The sequence below is a fragment of the Falco punctatus genome, assembly GCF_963210335.1.
Source record: "Falco punctatus genome assembly, chromosome: 6".
Taxonomy (NCBI): Eukaryota; Metazoa; Chordata; class Aves; order Falconiformes; family Falconidae; genus Falco; species Falco punctatus.
In genome coordinates, this window is record NC_137585.1 from 33,723,403 (window position 1) to 33,746,264 (window position 22,862).

At 47.0% G+C, this 22,862-nt stretch overlaps 1 long non-coding RNA gene across 1 annotated transcript in view; it reads right to left on the minus strand.

Annotated features, from left to right (window-relative positions):
- LOC308066268 overlaps positions 1-22,862 on the minus strand; it is a 62,888-nt gene that overhangs the window by 26,768 nt on the left and 13,258 nt on the right. The window contains exon 1 of the long non-coding RNA XR_013929092.1: positions 1-22,862. This exon is cut by the window's left edge and continues 19,490 nt beyond it; it is cut by the window's right edge and continues 13,258 nt beyond it. This is a non-coding gene — a long non-coding RNA (uncharacterized lncRNA).

A 22,862-nucleotide genomic window follows, 5' to 3' on the forward strand; every position in this document is an offset into this window, starting at 1 on the left:
CCAAGCTCGCTTGGCCCTAGGGATGTTTAGTGCCCTATTTGCAGTCCAGGCAAATGGCCTTTCATAAAATCCAAGCCAGATACCCAGCTGGTGAACAAATCACATAGCTCAATTGATTTCTGTGGCACTATGACAATTTACAGCAGCTGAGGCTCTGGTCCTATAAACTGCAGTGAGCTTGGAGGGGAACCTCGAAGGACTGCATACACCACAGGTTAAGGATGTATATTGGTGCATGAGGAAATGGAAAAGGTTTTGGAGACAAATGCTGTGAAGCAAAGCTGAGGACCACAAGCAAAGCAGGTGTGTTGCCAAGCGAAGAATGCAGAGGAGCACTGTGGGTTAAGAGTGATGGGAAATGATTAAGCAAAACAGGGCATGCTGGTTTGCTTTCCTGACACCCTTGCTAAAATGTTGATGATGGAGAAAGGAAATGCACCAGATGCAGGTCTACCCACCTGGTAAGGAGGGCATTTTCTAGTGCAACTTAGTGGATTCTTACAGTGGCATAACAAATTCACAAGGGCATAGATCTGGCCATGACAAAGCGTGAAAGCTGGCTGCAGGCCATGCCTGGTGTTATGTGCCCAGTAAGGGGAGCTTCAGGAGGGGTGTTGCAGCAAACCTCTTATTGTTCCATTGTTTATTCTGGTTTCATTAACATCTTCATTAAAGATCTGGAACAGTTTAGAGGAATGAGTAGAAAGGATGTAAGAACCTGCTCTCAAAGGCAGCCAAGGAGGAGAAATAACAGACTGGGAGCTGAAGAAATTGAAACAACAGGAAGAAGCTACCCAAATGAAACACTAAGATTGGCAAAAAAAATGTATTTGAGGAGATCAGGGAGGGAGGAGGAAAATAACCGAAACCACAGGTGCTTAATGGGAAAGAGAGAACTGCAACACTGGGATACTAAGGGTTATAATAGAGGGCAAATTGCATGTGACTTTGGTAAGGTAATGAAACACCCTTGTCCACCCACAGAAGCACCGTATACATTATGCAGCAGCAAGCCCTGCTCTCTTCTTGTCTATGGATGCTACACCTAAACTACTGTTTTCTGTTCTGGGCACTTCAATACCCAAAAGCTATTGACAGAGCAATATACATTGATTACCAGAATAGAAACATCTAATTACAAGGGAAGGTGAAAAGAGCAAAGTTTGTACCAGTTCACTAAGCAATGACTGAAAATAAGTAGGATAGCTGCTGACAAGTAGGCAGATATAAAAGAGGGACAGCAAAATTACCGGAAAGAAGAGAAACATAACAAGGGATAAAGAAATAAATTAATTTATAAAGTCTCAGAAAACTTTATCAGACAATGATAGTGTGTTACTTTGTGTAATGGGTTTCCCCAAAGGAAGACAGTGCATCTTTGTTACCTGGGATATTGAAAGGTGCCATAAATCACTAAAAGTGTTTTGTAGGGAGCAGAGAATAGGGAAATTAACAGCTGCTTTTGCTAAGTCTTCCCAATGTTTTGCAAATACTTCTCTAGGCTTGTGAGTTATTTGCTTGATGCAGACGATCCAGAATTTCTTCAAATGCTTCTCAGAATGAAGCATGAGGTTATTCTTGCGAGCCATGCTGCAACTGGCCTCTTCCAAACCCCAAACCAGACCTGCCTCTTCACCATCAGCCTTGCACCTACTGAACTGCTCTTTTTTCAGCAGCATTACAGTTTCCCAACCCATATATTGGAGGAAGAGAAGAAGGACATCCCATTTTACTCTGTTACACAAGACAACAGAGGGTTAATCTGAAAGTGGAGTGAATGAGAGCAGAAGCTGGCTTTATTCTTCCCTTCATACTTCCTGCTCTCCTCTTCATTTTGCTATTACAGGAGGCCAGAAGGATAGAAAAGCCCATATATTTCTTCCACTTCAGTTGATATGATCTGCCCCCAAGGGATTCCTCCTCTTTGTATTACCACAATTTCCAGGCTTCTCTTCCTCTGGGTTCTCCTTTTCCATTATTCCTCAATTATTGCGTCTGATAAAAAAATCAATTATTTCATTCAGCCTTCCCCAGACAGCTCCAATTCTGAAAGGAAAGGACATGCCTAACCTGTTACCAACCTGTGCTAAGCACTGCTGCTAAAGAGAAATCTCTTAAACCAGCCCAGGAACCTGGAGCCACATAACCCCCCTGCCACCACCACCATTTCACAGGGGATTGCACATTTTTGTAGCAGGTTGATTTCTTTTTCCAAGTGCAGTGATCTGAACCGTCATGGAGTAAATATGAGCTACGTTTCCTTTTCTCTTGGTCTTTTGTTGTTTCCCTCCCCTTCTTTGTTCCATCTTTGTCTGGAAATCCAGTGGCAACAGGGTGCTCTGTCACATGCAGAGGGGGGAAATCAGCATTAACTCAGCATTAACTCTGGCACTCTTAAGGTAGCTCTGATTTGCTACAAAAAGTAACAAATTCAGGCCATCCTGCTAACAGGACTGTGGGTACAGTATATGATCCAATATGCAAAAGCATTATCAGAGAAATGGGAGAATTCTCAGGGGCATTTTAAGGACATGCTGATGCTTTGATGGCTGAGTCACACCTTTGATGCTGTCTTTGAAGAATACCTGGGACAACAGGAAATGTATCTGCAGCCAACATTGCAAAGTTGCAGCAAATAATTAGTGTATACCCACAAACCACAAAACATACCTCTTTCTGACTCTTTATAAAGCGCTAATAAAGTGCTTTCATTAAATCTTAAAGTCTCATTTCACCTTTTAAAAAAATGCACAGAAAACTTGGAGCACCAGAGCTCCAAGTAACATCCACCATCATGCATAGGTTCTGCAGACCATATCTACCTTCTCACAAAGTGTCTGCCCTGCACTCAGTCACTCACTGAGGCAAGCAACTTACATGACACAAATTCTTGAGTTCACAGCAAGACCATCAGGTCACCCAAGTATTTCAGACACCTCTTTGCTGTGCCATGGAAATAGAGGGACAGAGACCTCTACTTTCCATAAACAAGCTGACTAGTCAGCCTGCCTCACTTGTGAGCATATATGGCTCATAATTTTGCACATGTGTAATTTCACATGTGTGCATATCTGGGCACTCATGGGCATTTACATTGCCGTGAGGGCCCATCAAGGTACTGAGAGTCCTGCAAGAGGACACCAGTCAGAACATAAACAACCTCACCTTGCTTCAGTAGTATTCTGCTCTATGCAGCTCAGTCCTGCGTATGACACGTGACAGCTGCTGTGACAGTTGATAAGCAGCTCTTCCTGCTTTCCCCATTATACCACTGTTTTTTAGGCACTGCTCATCTTTCATTTAATTGCCCTGTTGAGCATGGTGCTGGCTTGGAGACATCCTGGTTGCAGAGGTGGTTGTACTGTCCCCTCTCCTGGGGACAGCCACCTGCTGTGTCTCAGGCATGGGCAACCTGCCGGGAAGTACAACCAAAACCCTCTCAGGCAGCAGACACAACGTTTTTTGGGGTGGCTGGGAGACCTTGGGCCCAGGAGGCAGTTGCGGGGAGGGGGTTGCTGCTGTTAGCGGGAATGCAGCTGGAATGCAAGATCAGAGGCTTAGCAGAAGGCTCAGGGACAAACATCTGGAGTACAAAATGAATCATTTCAAATAGCCAGAGAGAAAGACTTGGAAGATTCCCACCTACCCACCACTTTTTATCAGGGACGTGAGCTTCACAAAGCAGCAATCATTTGCAACCATAACCTGCAGGGAATATTTCCTTGAGATACAGCCATCCATAAAGCTTTTGGATTAAGAGACATGGATTTTTGCAAATGCCGTCTTACTTTGAAAGCTGTAAAAACATCAGCCAGAAAACTAAGTTTTCAAACAGCTGCCCAGCATCTCCAGCTTCTGCAACTGGCCTTTTTAAAAGATACTGTTCAAACTGTGCAGCCACAGGCCTGACCTTGTAGACTTGGTATGTCCTCTCACAATGACCTGCAACTAGAAACATTTATTTTATGAAGAAAAACATTTCACAGAGCTTAAGCAGACAAGCTACAGTTGAGCAGCCCCACCAAAAGAGACATCGTTACAATTACACCATCAACAGACCATGATGGTACCTCAGGAGCCAAGGCTGCGCACTGTGCTAATGCTGCCCTATATACAATAAAGCCAACCTTTTAGCTTCATTACTTTGGCCATGTCTTACTGCTGTCCTGGGAATTCTCCCTTACTTATTTATGTTTCTGCCCTTTAGGTCCTGAATTCACAGCTGCAGCAAGTAGCAGAAAGGCAGGAGTGAGAAGAAGGACCAGCAGACCTGGAGAGACCATGATCTGAAATGAAAAAGAAATGAGTTCCCTCTCAGATGAAAAATGCAAGAGAAATGTGGAAGAGGAAAACACAACAAAAAAAGTGATCTGCAACAGATATGCAAAGTAAGAGAGGACACATCAGAAAACAGTGAAACTGAAGGGAGCTTGGCAGTTGCAGACAGTAAATTCATATGCAAGGAGGCCATGAAATACAACATGGCAGAAAGACACAGGAACTTTGCCTCCACAGCCAGGCGATAGCTGTTGCAAAGGCAACAAGTCACTGCCAGCAAACGTAGCCTTCTCATTTCTTCCTCCTGCCTCCCTTGCCAGTGCTGGCAGCAGGATGGGGCTGAGCTCTAGCACTGGGATGAGCTGTGGTGAAAACCTTGTGCAGCGGCAGTGGCAAAGGCAATTTTGCTCTTTCTGTGGCAGCCTGCCTCAGCTGGTAAAAGGACACCTCTTAGGATGAAAGCACCAGCTAGCCCAGGAGGAAGAAGGTGGCTGCCTGGTTTGCAACAGCTGGAGCTGAGGAACCGCAAGTTTACAGCTCCCGCAGCTACAGGTCACTTTCTTCCTGTCCCTGAGGTGCTGCAAGAGGTAACAGCCCTTTCCAGCCAGGCAACACCCAGAGCTGAGGGCTTATATTCTAGTTTTAGCAGAGTATGACAGTCAGAAACATGTGCCCAAAGTGAACAGAGTTCAGAGGAGAGCAGTAAAACATGATGAAAGTGGCAGAGGAGTTGATTTACAAGGGAAAAATAAAAGAATGTATGCTTAGCTTGGCTCAACAGTGACTGAAATTAGCAGGTAACTGAAGAAGCTTGCAAAGATGTAGTAAACAGGGATCTGGGCGGTGGAGTGGTGGAGAGGAAGGTTTGTGGGAGAGGGGAAGGGGCACTGCTACTTGACAAAGAGACTTTCATTAGTAGTAGCAGGCTGAGAATGACAGAGGCTGAGCATAACTCAGACTGAGAATCTCCACTGGAGATACCTAGGAAGCTAGAGAAGGCACCAACCACTGGTGCTGCCTGACACACAGATGTGCTGCTGCTGTGATGCCCATTGGGTGTGGGCAGGCTGCCATACTTCCCTGCCCACACTGCTGCTAAACAAGGGTGCAACCTCCCAACAGAGGAAAAGGGTTGTTCCTCCTCTGAATTGATACTATGGGCAATTCCAGTAAAGCCACTGACTTCACCAGCACTGGGATTCAGCCTGTGTGGCAAAGGCAGCAACATAAATTAGCAGCGGTAAAATGCATCACTCTTCTGACTGTGCTGGTATTAGCAACTTTCCAGTTATCATCCCACTGCAGAAATGTCTTGTTGAGACTCCTGGATTCCAGGGGAAATTGCCCAGAACACGTTTCAGGAGGAGCATGTGGCATGCTGGGTTAGCTAGCCCCGGTGCAAGGTCCTACAGCATATGATGAAGTAGTTTGCCCAGGCGTAAGAGCAATGCAAAAGCTGTTCCATGGATTTGCTTACCCTGCTGCGTATTCAACTGTTGTATATGCCCGAGGACGTGGAGGTGCATTGCATTTTTTCTCAGTCCTCTCTATTGCTGGGCCTGGTTACTGGCAATGAGCGCCAATTCAGACTACAGATACTGCTCATTTCAGCTTGCTGCTTGTTGGCAACAGCAAGCAGGCAAATGCATGCTGGATACCACATCCCACAGGTGCTTCTCCATGAGCTGAGGCCCAGTGGGGTGTGGAAGTCACTTCTGTGACATCTTTGCCCTCCTCTGTTTGACGATGGCCCTGGATTTCAGTCCAGCTGAACAGCAAACAGCATCAGAACAGCAGGAGAGAGCTGTGAATCTCACTTTGTATATGCTTTGCAGTCACATCACAGTTCTCACAGAACAGCAGTGGTATTTGTGATTTTCCCCATTGAATTATATGTCCTCTCTCCTTTTGAAAAAGCATGTGGTTGTTTGAGAACCCTGAGCTGGCTCCAGAGGATTATGGATACTGGGGCCAATACGTAATAGCTAGAGCCCGGGTTGTCCCTCACCCACAGCAGGTGCCCAGCACCCTACGCTGGTTTCTGCCATTGCAGAGTCCAGCTCCGGATGCAGGCAGACCTTTCGGCAGACCCCTCCTGTTGCACACAGGGACATGGCACCGTCCACTTCCAAGGGAAGTGAAGAAGTTAACCAGAGCAGTGTCCGTGAACTGCCATGACTTTGGAAGCCATCCAGAAGGCTGTACGAGGCAAGGGCTCATGTTTCACTGAAATTATTGGATCTATCCATCTATCCAAAGGGTTATAAGAAGAAAGAACACCTTCACAGGAAATACAGCATATGTACAGTACAAAGCACATAATGTGTAAGAGACTCTGAGGAATACCAGCAGCTAGTCCCATACTCAGAAAAAATATTAGTACTTACTCAGTGAACAGGGGGCACAGAAGGATAAAGAGTGAGCATCAAAAGATCAGGCAAGGGTTTTTTGCACATAAAAGATCCCCAAAACACTGTGCATCAAAGCATTTGGCAAAGTACCTCTTCTCCAGCTGTATGACTGATTTGTTCCTCCAGAGCCCAACACAAAATCCAGAGAACATATACTCCATGAAAGACAAGAGCACCTCTTCACAAAACCTAGAGTATCCATCCAGCTCAAGCATAGTCCAAAAGCATTAATCAAGCATACCACTTTATATCCTCTACATGATGGGCCATGGTATATACCCAGAAGATATATGGAACTGGTCAGAAGTCCTTCAACACCCTGAGACCAAGTGCTCCTCAGGGTCTGGGAAATAGCTCATTCTGGATGTTTGTCATTCCTGGAGCAAATCTGATCTTCAGCCCATCTCTGGACACGTCCCCTATCTTAGTGTACCCCATGTTGTATAACCAGGCAAAGTTATAAATTTTGCTGAATTTCCTACTCTTCCTCCTGCCAGTGGGACCCCAGCATGAAAACTCATTCCTGCACCTCCATCTGGAGGGGTGGATAGGGCAGGGGAAGGACAGATCCTCCTCCCAGGCTGAGGTCTAGCCGGAGCCCCCGGAGAGGCCGCAGTGAGCATCGCTGGCAGCCTGGCCACATGAAGCTCGACACAAGCAATCCCCACACTGGCAGAGAAGAAGGAAGCCTGCAGAGAGCAGGGCTTTGCCTAAAACCCAGAGGACAAACGGAGGCTCAGCACAAGGGAACGAGATTTTAAAATACCAAAAGAGCAATCTGCCTGCCTGCGTCACAGATCAGTAAGCCTAACCAGGTCTGTCTTAGCCCAGGCTCTTCTCCTGTCTCCCAGTCCTAAACAAAGGTGCGCACTGATAACCAAGCCCATGCTCCATGGTCCCTTAGCCCCTGTACCTTGACCTGCTGCCTAAATCCCCGGGGGGCTGGGGGGGGCTGGAGCCAGATGCAGGAATGCTGTGGCACCATGAGCGTGCCTGCCTCCCTTTCGCCTTGCCTGTGCAGGCAGCGCTGGATCCGAACGGGCTTGGTGAGAACGTGCTGTAAAACAGCCCCAAAACCACAGCGGCTCACAGCGGCCACCAAAACCCACTTGCAGCTCCAAACCCAGCCCACGCAGCTCCCTACCACCCAGCAGGGCTGAGCAAACGGGGTCATGCTTTAATATGATTTGGGGCTTTGAAAGAGCGCTGCAGGGAGAGGGAGCCCTCAGCTGATGTCTCCCTGAGGCGGGTGACTTGAGAGGCACGGGTTGCACTGCTGGGAGCAGTTCTGTCCATGGTGGTGAGCAGGGGGAGAGGTGGGCTGCAGAGCACCATGAGGAGCAGCGTCTTCCCTGCCGCAAGACAGAGGTCTCGCAGCATCCAAGGCAAAGCCGTCAAGGGGGCCCACAGCCTTCACCCTTCAGTGTCTGCACCGAGTTACCTGTTCCCAGGTATGAGAAATCCCAGCAGCATCTGAGTCCCAGGGGAACCAAGAGGAGAACAAGCCTTTGGCGAGCTCACCTCTTCCACCAGCTTGGGATCTCCCCAGGGAAGAGCTGAGCCACATTGCTGGGGAGCTTGTATTTCCCTGCCTGTACTGCGCCTGCTCACTGGGAACAAAAAAAGGTCAAAACAGGAGAAAGAGGGATCCCACAGCACCAGCCAGACAGGAGAGTGAGAGCTGCTCCCTAAAGCCAGGCAGAAGCAAGGGAATTTGCTCTTTCATTTTTAGCAGAAGAGGAGCAGCTGTTTTCCCACCTGTTCCTCTTAAGCATAACTCCTAGATTTCAGTCTCAGAGGCTGTCAGCCTGCTATCAGTTTAAAATACATTCCCACCACAACTGCACAAAATACCCAACACTGTAAGTCAGCTCTGGTTTAAGGGACTCACTTTAGCTACATTAATTTATACCTGGAAGGAGAGCAGACGGCTTCCAAAACATAGATTTCTTTGGAAGTAAGGCTTTGACAATAAGAGAAACTAAACTGATGCAAACTCCCAGAGACTGCTGAACTAAGAGAGGTCAGATCAGTTTTAATCACCTGTGAATCCAGCACATCAAATACTTTTTTCATTATTTTTTTTCATAATTATACTTGTATTTGCCAATTACCGGTAAAACAGCATCATGTGTTCAAACAAACTCACGTCTTCCCAGCCTGTCTTTGCATCTTACTGGATCCAGCATTGAAGTCATCACGCTAAATTTGTGCCTTCCTGTTTATTTCCACTGTGCCAGATTGCAAGGAGCTGTACACTGTGTGTTCCTTATAAATAATGATAGCGCTTTGCATTTATATAACCTTCCATCTGTGGATCAAAGAACTCCACAAAACAAGATCTGATGTTCACATTTTATTATCATCTTCACTTCTACAACAGGGAGAGAGGAAGCACAGAGTGAAAAGTCCCCGTATATAAGCTAGCTTCGTTGGCTGGGGAACAGGTTCTCTTGAGTCCCCAACTTTATAAGCCCAGGATGATTTTAAAGCCCCTAAGGCCACACCTGAAATGAAAGGGAAGCTGAGGTGCCCAGGACTCCCTTGACTCCAGGCTTAACCAAAAGCCCAACATGCTGCTGCCTATGTGGGTTATCCTACCTGGAGAAGATAAGGGAGAGTCTACATTGCTTCTGTGGGCAGACACTGGGTCATCTCCAGCAAAGCAGAAGCAAGGTAGCTGTGCCAGCCAGGATTCTGGCCTCACTGGATATGCTGCCTCTCAGAGGGGCTTTGATGAAGTGGGTAACTGCTCAGTTTGAGTCCATGCCAGGTGTGAACCCAGTAAGGCATTTTCTGAGGGAAAGGAGCAAAAGAGCCAGGGCAGAGGCTCATCAAATGGCTTTAATCCAGGAAAACTTTCAGTTAAAAAAAGTGTACCAGTCTCCACAGAATTAGGTGCTTGAAGCCAAATACCAAGGACAAGGACAGACAGACAGACATAGCCAAAACACCCTCCTCAAGAGTGACCACTCAGCCAAGTCTGTGTAGCATTTCTGGCTGTCACCTCCATCACTGCACACACAAAATCATTTCAGAGTCAGCAATCACCCCCTATTCCAATGCTTTTCATCACTGCCTTGTTGTTTCCTCCCTCCAGTACACACAGTTTAAAGTCACTATGTCAGGATACAGCATCTCAAGTGCCTGGAAGCTGCTCAAGGTGCTATTTTTTGGTGACAGTTTAATGCTTACATGTCCTAATGCACACGGGAGGGCCAGGGCAGAGGAGAAGGGGAGTTGGGATGTCCTGCAAAATATCAGCAGCAACTTTTAAGTCTCTGAATAGAATTTCAAGGAGAAAAGAGCAAACCAGTTGGCAGAGGAAACTGCTTTTAGTCTAAATACCTGCTTTCATGCAGGTTTCTTTAAGTCTCTTCTAAAGAAATCTTGTGTTGTGCTCTCTCCCTGCACTTCTAGACATTGCTTTTTCCTTTGAAAATCTGCAACACAGTGATTCTGAGCAGCTCTTCCTTTATCTACTGGTTGGAGATACATGCCAAATAAATACCCTGTATCCCCTGATGTGTTCTTATCCATCAAAGAACAAGCATGACTTTAGGCAGCATGAAATTGATTCTGCATTTTGTATTATTTCCTTCTCCTCCCCTTCTTACTGCCTGGCCCCTGAGCAGCCCCACTCTCATACACATGCACAATGAGGCACAAACAGTCTTCATGGCATGGAGTCACCTCCTAAGAGTCAGAGTTTAAATACGGCTAAGGGAAATGCAGAGATAAAGAGCCTGCAGGCAGCTAATCTGTGCACAGAAGCCCAGTGCAATATCCTTAAGTAAGAAGAACAGCACTTCTGGGTAATGGCTATATTATATCAAAAATTTACTTTAAATTAACTTTTCCAGAATATGTAAGGCCACCAGATATGTTACATATGTGCCAGCATACTGATCCATATTGTCTCCATAGGACCCAGTATCGTACACTCCATAGGTGGGATGCCACATCCCATGTGCTCCTAAGCCAGCCAAACCTGGTCAGAGGTTTCAAGGGACATGCCCAGTTATTCATTTTCCAGAAAACTTTGGTCCAGATGTTTTGAATATTTTATGTATTTTTACAAAAATAATCAAATATTCTTGCAGTTCAATCAAAACCAGTCATTAATCCTCTTTTACCTGAGCCAAAAAGCATTTGTGACTATGTTCTAGTATTCTCCACTTTTATAAACACTTCTATATTTTTGTGATCTTTTCGGAAGGTATTGAATGATTATTCTTTTAAAACAGAGGAAATTTACTTTCTGTGGCCTGTCTGGACATTACTAAGGTCCAGCATTAGACACAGATGTAGGGTCCTTCATCTCTCTTTGCAGCGCTGTATCACTTTCACCTTTCTGGCACCTTTCACACCAGCCATTCCCAAAAGCACCCTGATGCCAAGCACATTGGCCTCAGAAGCCCAGAAAAGGACTGCGGATGCCACACCACCACAGGTCAATCTTATCTCTCCTCCCTCCCAAGCATTTTCCCAAAATGCTTCAATTCCACCCAGAAGGGATGTAAAAAAACCAGTGATGGAGCCCACACTGCCAGCAGCGTGACAGACCTTAGCATTCTCTGGCATCACAAATCTTTCATATTACCCATTATTTTTGTTAGTGATTTTGTTCTTATGAACCGAAACCTTTGCTGGGGAAATGCAGGTGTTGATGTTAGGTAATAAACAAAAAAAGACAAGTACCCTAAAGACTGTGGCTACACCACTCTTCTAGAGCGGTTGTGGACTGGTCAGAAGCCACCCACGCAGCGGGACTTCCTAAGAAGCACTAGACAGCTCTGCAGGCTGCCTTTCCTTCCCCCTTCTGTGCACTACCATCAGTCCCAGAACATATTCTCTCTGCCTAGAAACTCTCTCTGTCCTAATCCAAGGCAGCAGCCGGGACAAGATGCAATGCCAGTGGTGATGAAGGCTGGGCACCTCCACGCCATCCTCAGCCAGCCAGGCCCTGCCAGCAGCACGAGGCGACAGCACATCACACCCTGTGCAGCTCAGCCCCTCGTCCCGGGGACCTTGCCAGGTACACTGCAAAGAAGGTGACAAAACAATTATGAAGAACAACAAAGAAAAGCAAGGCACAGGAAGAGGGAGGGAGGAGAGCTGGCAAGCAGCTCCCCAAGGACAATGTGATTCTGTAAGTCTCAACAACACCAATCAAGCACCGCAGATTTTAATCTTCACTGTAATTAACTTTATCCAAACGAGCAGCAGGCTGACTGGCTTTGTTTGGGAGTCTTCTGGCAATTTAATGTGTCTTTAAAATGACTTGGCACTCCTAGAAGAAGAGGAGAGGGAGAAGATTGATGCAGTGCCAAGCATTTACTCGCACTAATGAAAAGGGATTGCTAAAGCTGTTTGATCATATATTGTACCCTATTCACTAGGTGCTACTCAAATGGGAGCATTGTTGTAACCACAGCGTTCTCAAAACTGCCCCCAAAATAACCTACTTTCTAACACGTGTGTACCATGTAGCACAAAGTGAATGCTGCAGGTATTTAAAATTACATCTGCAGCATGTAAAAAGGTAATGCGGCATGAAATCGGTCTCACTCAGACTGAAGCAATGGAAATGACAGTCCCTGCATTTCTGGGCAGGCTTTGGGTCTGAGATTTGCATGATGCCCTGATGAGCCATGCGTGTTGGCACACAGAGGCTGGTGCAAGGAAGGCGTCTCTCTTCATTCAGCCTTTTTGCTTGAGAAGGGCATGTGTCACATCCCTTGCTAAATCACTTGCTGTGACTACCTTGGCCATCTCAGAGGCCATCTCAGAGCTTGGGGTAGAGCTGAGAGCTCTGGGATGGGACGTTAATTGGTAGCTAGGAGATACTTTATGGCAACAGTTGGCCATAGGCAGATAGCTTAAGTGGTACATACTTCCCTGCAGTTAGTGCTTCATGTTGGCTGGCTCTGACTATAATCTCACTCCACACCTTGTTCAAGCCCACAGAATAACTTCTGAGAGGTCTTCAGAGGTACCTAATTCTCCCCTGCAAGTAGCACAGGAACTTTGATAAATTTTAAACCAGCCAAATGTGATCCATTTTCTTAAGTTATTTATAAAAATGTCTTTTCTTTCTGCACACTTCTCTACTGCTTTAATGGACTCCCTGTGTTCCTAAGTCAAAAGGTGTGGTGAACACCTGAGGACAGCTACGTTTGTTTATGCTGGGAGCCCTGCATGGGGCCAGCAGGCCGCAGTCAGGTTTGTGCTGCTATCGGCTGTGTAGCTGCTACCAGCATGGTGTTGTGAGGCTGCACATCTCAACAGTGACATAGAGCAGGACTGGCAGCTCAGGAGGGACAAGCATGGGGTGGCCGAGAAGCAGCAGTGCCTCGGTGTGTAATAACAACCTTTTGGCACAGTTAAGATTTGTTTCTTAACATTCTTCACAGTCTGTTGCATCACTTACGGCTGATGGATCACACAGTCCATTACTGTTTGATGCATTCATCCCCTGGAGACACGACCGTGTTGCCTGCTCATGTAAAGGCGGCAACGTAATGGAAGATGCTGCCTTTTGGATGGGATTTAGTGCCTGTGACGTGAGGATCTTAATGAAGATCCTGCAGTACCTCCTTCTGGTATCGATGCCTCATCCCCAGCATAATCACCATGTGCCAGCTGCCTGGGCTTTTCCTGCTGTTTCTATTGAACCTGGTATTAACTCTTCTCTGGTGCTGGTGCTCAGGTCAACCCTCATGGCATTTAAGCCCAGGCAAGCTGGTGTCAGTGCATGACCTGACTACAGCAAGCCATGCCCTCAGGAAACATAAGCCGCTCTTTTTTCGGGGTTGGAATGAGACTTTCCACAAACATGGTGCTTTCCTACAACAGTCCAAACAAAAGGGAGACGGGGTGACCAGGAGAGTGAAGAGGTCACTGGATATGGCTATACTAGCAAACCAAGGTTTGGGAATATCCCTATGCCATGAGCCATGGAACAGCCTGCAGCTGCCTAATGCTCTGCCCACATCCAGAGCAGGACAGCCATACGTGAACTGCCTCTCAGAATGGTCCATGAAATGATACAGTCCCAAAACCATGCCCAGCAATCCCATAGGCAAATGTGAGCTAGCACAGGTCAGCAGTGTGCCCGAGAAGTCTCTAACAGGATAGCCAGTGATATTTTCATATCCGAGAGTGCTCCTGGACACTGTTTGGTTTACTACTGTAAACACAGCCACTCTGCCGCACCCTGCTAAAACCATATTCCCTTGCAAATATCTTTACCAATACTTCCACTTTCTCCCAAAGCTTTGGCAATAAACAAGCCAATTTGCCACCTGTTACAAGGACTGCTAGACCTGCAAGGATTAACATTTTTAAAAATTAATGGAGCGTGGCTGAGATGAAATAATGCATGAATAAAAACACAAGAAAAGCCAGGAGTGAGGAGGAGAGAGAAGCTACCAGCGTGTTAAACCCACTGTGTACTTGGCATTGCTGCATCAATCACGATACGGTTGGGTGTGGGGTGCTGCATTCCCATGTTTCATAGAATCATAGAATGGTCTGGGTTGGAAGGGACCTTAAAGATCATCTGGTTCCAAACCCCCTGCCATGGGCAGGGACACCTTCCACTAGACCAGGTTGCTCAATGCAAAATTGCCCGATAGCACAAGTGATGCTGAGCGCCAGCAGAGAGGAAAATTCTCAATCCCCCTGAAGTCTGTGGCAAAATTCTCTGGGTGCATTGTGTCAGGTGTCTCTGCATACCCCCATTTGACTCCTTCCTTCCAGCCAGCTGCCTATAACATGACTCTCAGCACCTGCACCACACTGCTTCAGCTACTTGGAGGGAGTTTCTAGGATGCTCAAATTGCTTAGCCCTGGACTAATGATTTTTGAAACTAGTGGGATCCTGAGGGCTCCAAGTTTAAAAGGAGAGTATTCCTTTGGATGAACCCACATAGCGCTCACTCTCCATAAACCCTCATTCCTCAATACAAGCAGCCAAGGGACACGTATGTTCATCTGCACTGAAAGCTTCATGGTGGGAAGTCAGGCCTCTTTATTGCTCAATAACATCTTATTTAGCAGCAAGCTCTGCTGAGTTCAGGGGCTTTATCCCAGGGTAAATCACTAATTAAAAACAACATGAATATAGGGAAATCTAGCCCTGTTGCTCCACTCTATTTTACAGTTTATTAACGTAGCTTTGTTTTGTAGTCAAATCTAAGGATTAATTCTTTTTGTTTGTCTGCTTTGGTTTTGTGGGGGTTTTTGTTTTGTTTAAAAATAGAGCATTTACTGAGAAATCATTGACAGAACACAGCCTTGTGCTCCCTGTGAGAATCTGATAACAAGATGAATGCCTGGACTGCTTTGAAATGGACAGATCAATATTACAATATGAAAGTGAGAGAATTATTTAGGGTTAGAGGTGGCATGCTTGTTCTGATCTCCCACAGGACATAAATCAGGTATTACACTACTGTAGTGATGCCAGTGCCCTGGGGTAAATCTATTAACATGATCCTGAATCAAACCAAATAGTTTTCAGGGTTGTGGAAAGTGAGGAATGGTGGTTAATTGGGACAAAATAGCAAAGGCATCTACTGCAGACTGTTGAAAGAAAAAGTCCAGCTTCCACTTGCTGAAAATGGAGATGCTCTGGATTTCTGCTGCAGTGAGGGGAGAAGAATTTGTGCATTTATTCCTGAAATAGGCTGAAGTGCAACACCGCCATAAGTGTATGTAACAAAACCAAAGATCCATGGGGCAAAACATTTAAGTTCTCTTTCAGCAGAAATCCTTCAATTCACCTCAGTGGTAGAAGAAGCAGGTTTCGAAGTCTAGCTAGCCTAAAGAAGTACTTTTGATGCAGCCTGTCTTTGGCCTGAGGAACTAACTCGTATCTGAAAAATTGTCTTGGGCAGCAGCTTCTGTTGTCTCTAAATATCTCTCTCCATAGCAGCTTTAATTGTTCCTTCCAGAAGGAAAAGGCTGGTGACCCCTCAGCATTACCCAGACATGCAATTGCTACCAGCCGTCGAGATTGTCCACTGTGGCACCTGTAAACACACTCCCTGATCTCCATGGCAATTGTCCAGTCCATCCTACGTACAGTATGACATTTTTTTTAGCTCTCTTGCAGCAGATTTTTAGCTAGCATCACTGCCCTCCCTTGCTCATTATCTTTTTACCCTCTACCATGCAACACGTGCTTCAGTACTGCAGCATTTGGAAGGCTGTCTGTAAAGACAATGCCCTTCCTTCTGTAGACAAGCAACAGCCGTGCCAGGATTAAACTGTTCATTTAAGAGCGATCAAGTTTACATGTGTTGTGTTTTCTTCTATTTTACTAAAGGAAACACATGAGTGAGTGATTAAAGCAGACACTTGGGTCGCTGCAATTCATTGAGATTGCTGTTGTTTGCTTTGATGAGATTCCAGTCCGCAGCAAATTTCCTCCCCATGATTAGCCTGGTGTGGAATACACAATGCTTGCACTCAACTGGAATAAGACCTGGGGAGAGTGCAGGCAGCATGTTTATGCACTGATGTGCTTGATTATTTATTGCAGTACCATCTCGGTGGGATAGCACAGGTTAACAGGGGGGTGTTGCAGGTAATCCACATGGAAGCTACTATCATGTCCTTCATTAGGCATTACAGGATGATCCTGAGAGGGGAAACAACACAATTCTTAACCAAACCAATCACCCTTCTGCACCCACAAACAGCCTGTGGCAATTCTTAATTTTATTTGATAGCCACAGATTCTCACCAGAGGAAAACTACAAGGGATTAACTGCAATAATATGTGGCTGCCCACTATGCTTCTCTCCCTCAGTCAGGATTTTTTGTCTGCTGTTATGGTTTTATAGTCACACAGAGCTTTTGTTGGGGAGGGAAAGGGGACCCAGGGAGAAAGCCCACAGCCCAGGTGAGAGAGAGGACATATCTCTCCTCTTTGTGTCCCTGTACCTGTAGACTTGGGTGGCATCTCTCCCCTACACAATCATTATTTCCCCACTATCTCAGGGCAACAACAGAAAATCCTCTCCTGACAAGACGTTAACATGCTTGTGCTGCAGCATTAGGGATGGACTCAAATCATCTTAAACGCAGCAGGTTCATGATTTGCTTGCTTTCTGCCTGCACCATGGGCTACTTACCTAGCTGGTGATCCAGCTGTGTCTACTGTACATCTGGAGGACCACCTCCAGGTCAGTGTTGCATGCAGATTAACCACTCACACACAGCCTGAAAGCACATCTCCACACATAGCTGGAGGATGCCAGAGCTCAGACACCCTCCCGGCCATACAGTGCAACACTGTGGGTTAATAGGAAGCCACACAAAGATGTCAGCAGAGTGCCTGGAGACACATGTGAGGTGGCTGGGTGGGCAGCAGACCAGAGCTAGCCAGCAGAGCAGTGTAGCACCCAGGCTGTGCATGGGAAGAGCTGAGCACAGATCTCTGCTGCCGCCGGGCTGGATGGAGATGAGCAGATCTACCCCTGCTTGGCCTGTCGAGGAAGTGATGTGAACTCAGGGTCTGCTGTGGGGCCAAGCACCCTCAGTTCTCCTCTCAGTGGCTCCCAGCTGGGTTCCAGCTCAAGTGAACAATGTGGCCAGTACTCTCCATAGTCTGGCTTACAGCTATGAAAAAGTACTCAAAGTGGCACTAAACATGCCTGGTGCACCCTTCCTGCTGAAAAAGTTCTGCCACAGGATTTGTACCAGCACCTGGGTTGTCCATCAGTCCGTGGGAAGAAGGAGCAGAAATGCCCTGATGGCATCCCCTTGGCCCACTGTGTGCCAGGGACAATGTCTGATGTGCCTGACAGGGCAGAGGCAGGGGCAGGGGCAGGGGCAGGGGCAGAAGCACTGCCCAGCAATAATGTGGCAATCCTAGCCAGCCCTGCAGGAACAACCAACAGAGCAGCACTGGCAGCCTTGTCCAGAAGAGGGGGATGCCTTCCCTCCTATAGGAAGGACGCACAACCTCCTATGGGAAGGATCCACCACCTCCTATAAAGCAGTGTGGTTCAGGGGGGCTTAAAAACTGACAGAAAGAGACCTCGCAGTTTCAGTTGCCTCCTGGCCAGCTGAACCTTGCCTATAGGCTGTCTGCTGGCTTCCACCTGAAAGAGCTATGCAGAGCAAGGCCACCATGGGTCATGGTGACAGTCCCTCCTAGGCAGTCCTCTTACACTAGTAGCAGAATGCCAGTACTGACCCAGACTGAAAGCAGCAAAGTGGAGGGCAGAGGCAGCCAATGTGCAAAGGGGAGAGGGTGACCATGCGGTTGGTGGCTATGGTGGCACCACAGGATCAGTTTAACCCCCCCCACCCCGGGAGACCATAATTGAAACCGAAGTTGCTTACAGCTCCCTTTGCCAACTGGAAGCCAGTCCTTTAGATACTGAAACCTGAGAAATGAAAGGATAGAAGGGGCCCATGGAAGCTGGTCTAGCAGATTACTAGCCAGCACCAGCCCTGTGGAGAAGACCAGCACTTTGCTTTTCATTCTTGTTTCCAACTGTTATCCTTTCAGGAGAGGTATGTGTGACTGAGCATGACCCAGCCTTTTAAACTCTCCTGTGTAACCAGCCAGATTCATTCCAGATTGCTGTATTCCCCAGGGGTGCCCACACTTTGCCTGATCGAGCAGTTCAGTGGTCACTTGCCCAGAGCAAGGTATTTTATTATTTATGCATATAATCTGCTTCAAATTGCTAGGGTAAGAATCCGTCTGAATTCAGAGGGTACCAACTGCAGCTGCTCTCCCTGGCAGCCTCAGCCAGTTTCCTCTCTGCTGTGACCTTCACTTCAGAGTGGTCACTTGGTGAGGGGCGCTCACTGTCCCTGGTGACCACACCACCTCCTATAACGCAACAGGAGTAACTCCAGTGCTCCAGAAGGTGCAAGAGGCTTGCATTTGCCTAGCAGGTCACACAAAAGCCAATTCTGATATTAATGGATATATCTCAGATATTAATGGTTAAATAAAAATTAAAAACATAACATAAAGTGCCAGGGATAACAAAAGCTTTGCCATCACTATTCCACTGCAGAACAGGCAGGCTAAAATGCAGAGCTTTTTATGGACTTCATTCCTAGGTAGAGAGAGACAAATTTTTATTCAGGCTCTTGGATAACACCACAAACACCTTCACCCCCTTCTATGCCTCCCAGCAGCATTGCCACTGTGTCTTCATGAGCCCAGCAGGAAACCCAGCCAAACCTAAGGCACATGGGGCTACCCAAGCCCCTAATGGGGCTTGGTCTGCACCCAGCAGCAGGGCAGCTGCGCTAGCATAGACTCCATATTGAGCTACTTGAACTGGGATGCAGCTGGACCTCTTCTGGTTTTGGACCAGATCCGCAGGGCACTCCCTCCTGCTGCCTGCACCAGCCATGCCTGGAGTGCCCCAGGGACCGAGGCTGATGAAGCTCGCCACAGTTTACTGCACACCCCACAGAGGAAGGCTGGGCCCTCATGAAGCAGAAAGCCACCCAGGGGTTGTCTGCCTGCTTTCCCTGCTTCCGACTTGTCACCTGTTTCTCAGTGAAATCTTAGACTGGGTTTTGCATGAACAAATTTTTGGGTCAGTTCCTCACCACTTTGTTGCTTCTGCTCCAGTCTGATCACCTTCAGCATTCTCTTTACCTTCCATCCTGGAGATTTTCCTCTAACAACATTCCTGTCATAGACCAAATTATTCTTGTTGCCCTTCTACAGGCACCTGTGTCTGTCTTTCACCTTTGTGGGTAACATTGCCTACCCTGTGTCTGATTTCCTGCTGTACCTTTTCCCCCCACCACAAAACAGCTGCCAACACAGAGTCACAGGTCACTAAAAGCTCTGCCAAGTGGAAGTCACACCACCCCTCAGCATCCCAGAAACTCCTGGATCTCCTGGGAGCACTGGATATTTGAAGCATGGCAGAGCAGCTTTCTGGCTATCCAGATGGTGGTCTGGAGCCAGGTACTTCACAGTTCCACAAGGTTCCACAAGCAGGTTCCAAAGCAATGCCTTGTGTCCTGTGCTGAGCAGAGCCTGGCCCCACTGATCCCATGCAACTAATTTACTTGCAAGGAGTCCCCGGTTTTGCTGCAACTCATTTGTTGAAATGAGTTTGCAGTCCACTCAAATCCAGGGCACCTCAGAGCAAACACTCTGCTCTGGCAACAGCAATTTGGCCCCACCTGCTCTGTGCCAACAGAGCAATCCTTGTGTCCTGAGGGGAGCTTCAGAAGAGCTTTATCCCTGGCAAACAAGGCAGGAGAGATAAGGGAGGAAGGCATTCCTTTTGGAAAGCAGTTTCATATAAATAACCCCTCAGAGTCAAATGTTCTTTTTATGACAGCATGTAACATGGAGCAGGATGTGGGAGGGGGATCCTGTGTTGCAGTAACAGCCCCTCCTTTCCCCTCATACCCCATCTTTGGTCCCTCTCTCGCAGCTTGCTCATCGCCCCAGCCTGGGGAGCGGCAAGCTGGAGGGTGGCCGCAGACACACACTGCTTCAGCCACCTTGCCTGGGTGGTCACTGCAGAGGGTTGCCACCCGGCCACCCCACACACAGCACATCGGGTGGCTGAGCGCCCTGCTCCACGCTTCCCTGGATCAACCCCCTGGCATTCAGCTTTCCAGGGTTGCCATCAGGCCAGGGAGTGCAGGAGCCACAGGGCCAGGTCCTGCGGAGGTGCATACCCCATGGCGGGTCCTGGGAGGAGGGCAATGGGCTGTCCAACACATAGACATGCGAACAGGGAGCCAAAGAGGCTGTATGGTGGGATGGATCTGTGCTCTCCTTGGTATTACTCAGCAAGCCCTTATCCTCAGGGGACAGGGTCAGGGGAAGGAGTACCCTTTGCTGTTTGCATTTAGTTTTGGCTCTTTCAGAGAGCAATGGAAGGGCCAGACTGGAATGGACTCAGACTGGTGTTTATGTCTCAGGAACATGGAAAAAGGCCAACATTGGAAGACCCTCTAAAAAACCAACTGTTGCAGGGTTGTGGATCTGTTCATCTTCTGAACTAATGTGCTCACAAGCCCTGGCCTTCAAAAAATTGTACTGGATTCTCCAGTCATCTTGGATATAAGTAAGGGGGAAAAAGGAAACCATAAAACTGTCAATTGTTCTCACACTTTGATCTATCATTTAATTTAGGGGGGATGTCCTATCTTTGTAATTACAATATTGTACAAAGTGTAAGATAACATTCAATCACTGTAAAATAAGATTTAATTATGTCATGATGAGATTAATTAGTTAATATTTGTATAGCACACTGAACATGTAAAGTGGTTAGCAAGTGCTAAGTATTAATCTTGCTATTTCAGAAAACAAGGGATTCACTTTTGGGAAGCAGAAAAAGCACACTAAGCATGTATTTGCGGTGGGTCTTCAGCTGCAATAAATTAGTACTAGCTCTTTGGCTGCGCCACCTTTGCACCTTTAGTGGGAGCCTTGCCCTCCTCTTGGACCACAGTTATACCTACAAGGCCCTCAGTGATGAGGCTCTGATGAAGCTACTACAGGAGCAGGACCTTTTTCCTACCATGACCGTCTGTTGTACTGTTTAGTAAGTCCAGTGTTGGGATGCCTTAGCCTTTGTACCTTCCAGCTTCCAGGATTTCCACGGCTCCAAAGATATCATGTGAATATATGGTCTCAGCCCCTAACCTGATGCTTGCAGTAGCTGGGGTTTCATTTTCTCTATAGGGGTCTGAGGCATCACAAACCTAGTTTGGGTGGCCAGACTCAGGGATACATGCTCTCAGCTTTGCAAAGCTTTCACTAACTCCGCTCGCTGTGGCATATTTATCAAGACAGGGCTCTTTGCAACATAGCAAAGGAAAGACAGGAGGTCTGAAAGCTGATTGTCTTTCACTGTGCTCTGAAGCTTTGCCATGGTTTAACCCAGGCCAGCGACTAAGCACCACGCAGCCATTCACTCACTCCCTCCACAGTGGAATGGGGGAGAGGATCAGAAGAGTAAAATGATAAAACTCATGGGCTGAGATAAAGACAGCTTAATAGGTAAAGCAAAAGCCACACACGCAAGCAAAGCAAAGCAAGGAATTCATTCGCTGCTTCCCATGGGCAGGCAGGTGTTCAGCCATCTCCAGGAAAGCAGGGCTTCAGCATGCGTAACAGTTACTTGGGAAGACAAATGCCATAACACCAGATGTCCCCCAGCTTATATACTCAGCATGATGTCATACGGTATGGAATATCCTTTTGGTTAGTTCAGGTCAGCTGTCCTGGCTGTGTCCCTTCCCAATTTCCCATGCTTCTCCAGCCCTTTCGCTGGCAGGGCCCAGGAAACTGAAAAGTCCTTGACTTAGTATAAACATCACTTAGCAACAACTAAAAACATCAGTGTCCTACCAACATTGTTCTCACACCAAATCCAAAACATAGCACTGTACCAGCTACTAAGAAGAAAATTAAATCTATGCCAGCTCTACCATTTTTTCAGTGACTACAGCACCATGTAAAATAAAACCAATGCTAGGGATGTATTGCAGGCCACCAGTTCTGGTGCATCAGCAAACTTCTTTCTAGGGACTCTGAGGCATATAGAGGGGGAAAAACAAAAGGTACCTTGCTCTGCCATCATGAACCAGACCATCAGGGTCCCACAAGCAACATCTTGCAAAGTGCAAGGAAAGCAGTAGGCCTGGTACCTGACATTCCTGCTCCAACAGACGATCTATAGAGAAGCACAGAAGATGGTGTGGAAAGGTAGGTTTTTCTTTAGTGTTCCCTCCAGCAATTTCCCTTTAGCTGCTATGTGTGGCACCTATGAAATAATAAATGTGTCATAAGATCCACAAAGAACCATGCTATGAAAATGTAAAGGGCATGGAGAAATAATTTTTTGGGAAGGGGTATATTAATATGTAAAAAATAGTGTTTCCTAATGTGCACACTGAAGGGACTAACCTAAGGTTGCACAGCTTTGATTTACAGGAGCACACAGGAAAAAAAAAAAAAAGCACTAATACAAAATGCTACGTGGCTGTGTCGCTATTAGCTAGCTAGATGCATCCCAACCTGTCACCTCTCTGTTGTATGAAATAGCACAACTCATCTGCTCTGAGAAGCAGCCTGGAGGCTGCAGGCTCCTAAAACTGGCTGCCCTGAACTCCTGGCTTAGCTTCAGTGACTGGGAAGCTGGGACA